Source organism: Gobius niger, assembly GCF_951799975.1.
Source record: "Gobius niger genome assembly, chromosome: 24".
Lineage (NCBI taxonomy): Eukaryota > Metazoa > Chordata > Actinopteri > Gobiiformes > Gobiidae > Gobius > Gobius niger.
The window spans coordinates 16,410,058-16,416,583 of NC_136875.1; positions in this window are offsets into that span (position 1 = coordinate 16,410,058).

Consider the following 6,526-nt stretch of genomic DNA (forward strand, 5'->3'; position numbering starts at 1 on the left):
CATGTTCACGAGCAAAAAGAACTGTTTTCAGCTGGATCTGAACATCGTCAGAGTCAGAGATTTTAGCTTTAGACTCAGTGTGTTTAGTCCTGACTCTGGGAACCACCAGGAGGCCCCTCCCCCTCCCTGAAATGGTTCATATACGGCTGTAACAGGTCAGAGATGGACTTCAGTGCAGAGCTGTTTTAACCCCTTAACTCCCGCCTGAACCGAGCTGAGACGAAAACAAGGATGGAAAAGTGGCAAAAACGTCACAAGAAATTGATAAAAAATTGACCCAAAAAAAAGACCAAAATGTGACAAAATGTGATAAAAAAAATTGACAAAAAATGACAAAAATTTGATAAAAAATTGGAAAAAAAATTGAAAAAAATTACAAAAAATGTGACGACAAAATTGACTAAAAATTTACTAAAAATTTACTAAAAATTTACTAAAAAATTACAAAAAATTTACAAAAAATGTACAAAAAAAAGACAAAAAATTGATAAAAAATTGACCAAAAAATGACAAAAAAATTGACTCAAAATCGACAAAAAAAATACTAAAAATTACAAAAAATTGAAAAAAAATTGAAAAAATTTACAAAAAATGTGACAAAAAAATTTACAAAAAATTGAAAAAATTTACAAAAAAATGATTAAAAATTGAACAAAAAATTGACAAAAAATTACAAAAAATGGACGAAAAAATGGACCAAAAATTTACAAAAAATTTACAAAAAATTTACAAAAAAAGACAAAAAAATGATAAAAATCGACAAAAAAAAGACAAAAAATGTGATAAAAAATTGACCAAAAAAATGACAAAAAAGTTACACAAATGAGTTGAATACCCAACAAAAAATGCTGGATGGAAAATGTGACGTGAGGAAAAAGCTCCTCTGGGTTCAGGCGGGAGTTAAGAGGTTAAAGTCTGTTCTCTGAGTGACAGGAAGTGCAGAGACCGGAGCACTGGACTAATATGGTCGTATTTCCTGGATGTTCTGCAGCCGTTACAGTCGTCTAACACATGGATCAGTCTCTCTCAGTCTGGTTCTGACTCTGTTCCTCTGATCTGAATGTTCTTCAGATCATAAAAAGCTGCTGATGTTGTTGCTCTGATGAGTTTCAGATCAGGTCTGAGTCCAGGATCACTCCCAGATTTATAACCTGATGTTCTGGTTTCAGAGAGAGAGACTCAGGGCTCCGTCTGGAACCTTTGTTTTTCAGTATTTACATCCATGACCTCTGTGTGCACGACCCAAGTCCTCACGTGCACACATGACACATGTTCAAATCAGGCTGAAAACAGTTCTTCTCACCCGTGAACATGACAGGATTTATCTGCTTTTTACTGTAATTCATTCATGTTGATGTTTTTATTGATTTGATCAGTTTCTGTTTCAGCTGAAGCTTTGCCTTGTGTCTGAATGATTCTCCACAAACAAACCTGCCTCATTCATCTACAACATTTACAGCTTTACAAACAAATACAACACTTTAAACTGATTGATTTACACACAAGAAAATAGTTTAACTTTTGTGAAATACACTTTTCACAAATGGAGAAATTCAGAGTTTTGACCGAAAAATGTGGTAAAAATATTAAGGAAAAAAAAATGTGCATACATACACACGAAATATTTGTTAAATTACAAAAAAGAGAAAAAAAAGAAATAAATGTACGTTAAAGAAAAATGTGGGAAAAAATATGGAAATTTAGAAAAAAAAATGTAGGGGAAAAAAGACAAAATGTGAAAATGCTTCATTGTTTCAGGGTAAAAAAGGGGCAAAGATGAAGATGGTGATCCGAGTGATCCGTCGCTGCCTCCTATTGGACATTATATTTGCCTGGATTCACCTGAACCTTTAATTGTCATATTTATTGCTCTGTTTTATTGCCTTAATGTTCGTGCAGCTGTGAGGAAACTTCTGTTGTGATATTGGGCTAAACAAAACCATTACACTTAAACTAGACATTTTTTGGCACTTAATTTACAAGACTGGTCAGATGGAGCCTGTCTCACTGATGGTCATGTTTCTGTCATGTTTCAGTGGAGTTTCCGTCATGTTTGGTGTTTTTTTTTTGTCTGAAAGGCCCCGGTCCAGACGACAGCCCGAGCTGAGGTTAAGTGAAAGATAATGATGTTAAAGTGTTGGTTTTCACTCGACAGACGGAGTCACTGAAGCCACAAGTTTCAGCCTCAGACTCTGGAGTGACATCACACAAAACCATCTGGGGGTCTGAAAATAAAGAATCTGCACCACAAATTATCTCGGAGTAAAATTGGAAAAAAAAGAAATACATTGTTTTGAAGAAATATTACAAAAAAAATCATAATTTTGTTTATTTATTTTTACACCATAATTATCTCATTCATTTTTACTTTTTTTTCAAAAGTTAAGTTATAAGTTAAGTTTTACTGCATTAATCTCTGTAGAGACATGAGTTCTCTGCATTTGACCCGTCCTCAGTATCGCATGGGGCGTCGTAGGAGCAGTGAGCTCCAGCATGGGGTGAATTCTACAAAAATTCAACAAAAATTCAACAAAAATTCAACAAAAATGTGACAAAAATTCAACAAAAATTCAACAAAAATTCAACAAAAATTCAACAAAAACTCAACAAAAATGTGACAAAAACTCAACAAAAATGTGACAAAAACTCAACAAAAATGTGACAAAAACTCAACAAAAATGTGACAAAAATGTGACCAAAATTCAACAAAAATTCAACAAAAATTCAACAAAAATTCAACAAAAATGTGACAAAAACTCAACAAAAATGTGACAAAAACTCAACAAAAATTCAACAAAAATTCAACAAAAATTCAACAAAAATGGAAAAAAAGAAAGAAAGAAAAAACATACAAAAGGTGACCCAACACAGCAACAACGTGAGGCAAAAGATCAGTTTTGTGGGTCTTAGCTTTCAAATGAGGTGCTACACAGGCCTATATAAAAGCCAAAGAGGACAGAAGCACTCGGTTCAGGCGGGGGGTCAGAGGTTCATCTCTGTTTGTTTTGTTTGTCTGATATTATCGTCTTGTCTCCTTTTGTTGAATTGTTTACTGTGAGTTTCTCTGGTTCTGTTACAGCCATGTGAGCCAGGTGTCCAGTCCTCTGGCGCCACCTGCTGGATGTGTGGACAGTTGCAGCTGTGACAAACCAAGAACAAATGAATCATCTCTTCACTTTAACCTCTTAACTCCCGCCTGAACGGATCCCATTTTCTCCAGTTTGGCTTTACCCCAATCAAAAAGCTTCGTGGGGAAAAAGCATCAAAACAGCCACAAAAAATGAGAAGAAAATAAAAAAGTGACAAAAATGAGACAAAAACTCAACAAAAACTCAACAAAAATGAGACAAAAATGAGACAAAAACTCAACAAAAATTCAACAAAAAATCAACAAAAAAATGACAAAAAATGACAAAAAATCTACAAAAAAATGACAAAAAAATGACAAAAATTTGGCAAAAAAATGACAAAAACTCAACAAAAATGAGACAAAAATGAGACAAAAATGAGACAAAAATGAGACAAAAATGAGACAAAAAAGTGACAAAAATTCAACAAAAACTCAACAAAAACTCAACAAAAATGAGACAAAAATGAGACAAAAATGAGACAAAAAAGTGACAAAAATGAGACAAAAAAGTGACAAAAATTCAACAAAAACTCAACAAAAACTCAACAAAAAAGTGACAAAAATGAGACAAAAATGAGACAAAAATGAGACAAAAATGAGACAAAAAAGTGACAAAAACTCAACAAAAAATCAACAAAAAAATGACAAAAAATCAACAAAAAAATGACAAAAAATCAACAAAAAAATGACAAAAAATCTACAAAAAAATGACAAAAATTAGACAAAAAAACGACAAAAATTCAACAAAAAAATGACAAAAATTTGGCAAAAAATGACAAAAAATCTACAAAAAAATGACAAAAAATCTACAAAAAAATGACAAAAAATCTACAAAAAAATGACAAAAAATCAACAAAAAAGTGACAAAAATTCAATAAAAATGGAAAAAAAGAAAGAAAGAAAAAACATACAAAAGGTGACCCAACACAGCAACAACGCAAGGAAAAAGATCAGTTTTGTGGGTCTTTTGGTTCAGGCGGGCGGTAAGAGGTTAATCGAGTGCATTTTCCACAGGTCGGCTTTACCCAAATCTGAAAGCAAAAAGAGCAACAAAGAACACGATGGAAAAACTACAAAAACAAACAGTTTTTGTAGTTTTTTGATAAAACATTTAGGATGAGTTTCAGACCTGAGCTTTCAAACGAGGCGTGACTCTGGCCGACAGACTGTGACCTTTTAGATTTGGGTAAAGCCGGAGTGAATGTGCTCGAGTACAATATTAAAACCAAGTATCTGTGTCTGACTGGAGTGCAGATTACACATGTTCTCTCGATCGTCCAGGTGAAACGTAAAGCTTTAGAAAGTGATCAGATCTTTCCCAGACAGAGCCGTGTGAGATGTTTTAGTGAGGGGGCGCTGAGGGACAACATGTTCCCCCAAAATACTTTTTCTATTTATTAACCTCTTAACTCCCGCCTGAACCGAGAGCATTTTCTCCAGTTCAGCTTTGCCCAAATCCTGTAGGCCAGTGTAACGCCTCATTTGAAAGACCTACAAAACTAAATGGATCTTTTTCCTCACGGCAGATTTTTTTTCAGCACTTTTTTTGTCGGGCAGTCGACTCATTTTTGACAAGTTTTTGTGACTTTTTTGTCACTTTTTCGTCAAATTATTATCATTTTTTCGTCCATTTTTTCTCAATTTTTCTAAATTTTTTTCTAAATTTTTTGTCACTTTTTTGTCAATTTTTTGTCAATTTTTTGTCATTTTTTTGTCCATTTTTGTCATTTTTTTCTAAATTCTTATCACTTTTTCATCCATTTTTTGTACATTTTTTGTCACTGTTTCGTCAAATTATTCGCATTTTTTGTCATATTTTTGTCCATTTTTGTAAGATTTTTTCTAAATTTTTTGTCACTTTTTTTTGTTAAATTCTTATCACTTTTTCATCCATTTTTTCTCAATTTTTGTAAATTTTTTGTCACTTTTTCGTCAAATTATTCGCATTTTTTTGTCAAATTCTTATCACTTTTTCGTCCGTTTTTGCTCAATTTTCCGTCAAATTTTTCTCATTTTTTTGTCAAATTTTTGTCCATTTTTTTCTACTTTTTTGTCACTTTTTCTAAATTATTATCACTTTTTTGTCCATTTTTTGTACATTTTTCGTCAGTGTTTTCTCACTTGTGTCACATTTTCATCCTTGTTTTCGTCTCAGTTCTGTCGCTATTCTCACACCTTTTTTCCAGGAGCTTTCGGATTGGGGTAAAGCTGGAGAAAACGTGCTCGGTTCAGGTGGGAGTTAAGGGGTTAATATCGCCCGCAGTTCGTGTTAACGTTAGTGTTGCTGACGAAGCCCTTTGACACAGATGCAGTTACATGTTTAATAGGATGTTTCCCACGTCACCCCAGATGACCTGCACGTGCCTGACGTCTACGCCGCTGCAGGGAGCGCCTTCGTCCTCCAGAGGGCGACACTGATCCACGTCTCAGCCCCAACAACCTGTGGGAGAAAAGCTTCAAGTCACGGACGGAACATTCTTACTTCACTTTCTCATTGTGTGTGTTTGAAGTTGACCTACAAAACTGTTTATTTCTCTTGCTTTGCCACATTTATGTTACATTTTTTAAGGGGTTTTATCATGTTTTCGGATGTTTTTTTTCTGTACTTTATCATCACTTTTTTCAGCCTCGTTTTTGTCGCTGACGTGTTTTTCAAGAACCTTTGTAAAGCCAAACTGTAGAAAATGCCCTCGGTGAAGGCCAGGGGCGGACTGGCCATGTGTCTGGAAGAGCACAGAGGGGCCACCAGTCCCGCCTCAACCGAGCTTTACCCAAATATAAAAGCTAAAAAGAAAAGCATCAAAATAGCGAGAAAAAGAGGATGAAATCATGAGAGAAACACGGATAAAAAACACAAAAAAAAAAGAAAAATAATTAAAAATTCAACAAAAATTCAACAAAAACTCAATAAAAATGTGACAAAAACTCAATAAAAAAGTGACAAAAATGTGACAAAAATGTGACAAAAATTCAACAAAAATTCAACAAAAAAGTGACAAAAATTCAATAAAAAAGTGACAAAAATTCAATAAAAAAGTGACAAAAATTCAACAAAAAAGTGACAAAAATTCAATAAAAAAGTGACAAAAATTCAACAAAAAAGTGACAAAAATTCAACAAAAATTCGACAAAAATGTGACAAAAATGTGACAAAAATGTGACAAAAATGTGACAAAAATTCAATAAAAAATCAACAAAAATGTGACAAAAATTCAATAAAAATGTGACAAAAACTCAAGACCTACAAAACTGTTTATTTTTGTTGCTTTGCCACATTAATGTCACAATTCTTTAAGCGTTTTTATCATGTTTTCGTCGTGTTTTTGTCATTTAGTCCTGGATTTTCGTCCCTTTTTTTCAATACTTTATTGTCACTTTTTTCAGCCTCGTTTTTGT